This window comes from Denticeps clupeoides, chromosome 17, assembly GCF_900700375.1.
Source record: "Denticeps clupeoides chromosome 17, fDenClu1.1, whole genome shotgun sequence".
NCBI lineage: Eukaryota > Metazoa > Chordata > Actinopteri > Clupeiformes > Denticipitidae > Denticeps > Denticeps clupeoides.
Window position 1 is genome coordinate 17,785,171 of NC_041723.1, and position 272 is coordinate 17,785,442.

Below are 272 nucleotides of genomic sequence, written 5' to 3' on the forward strand. Positions count from 1 at the left end.
ATCCATCAAACATCAACTACACTGTATGTCGTCAAATCATATTTAAATAAAATGCTACATAGATAATTAGAAAATGTATTGGTCCTACAACAATGCTGAGTTTTGTTTAACAGGCTGACAAAAAATGTTCCTGGTACAAACAAACGTTTTGGCTGATGCTTCAGCCGAGAAAGTGACTTCTGTAAGTGCACAGGCTGGCAGGGCCAGCTTAAAAAAAAAAAAAAAAAGAAGAACCACTTTCAACCAACAGCAGTATAGGTTTTTATCTATGG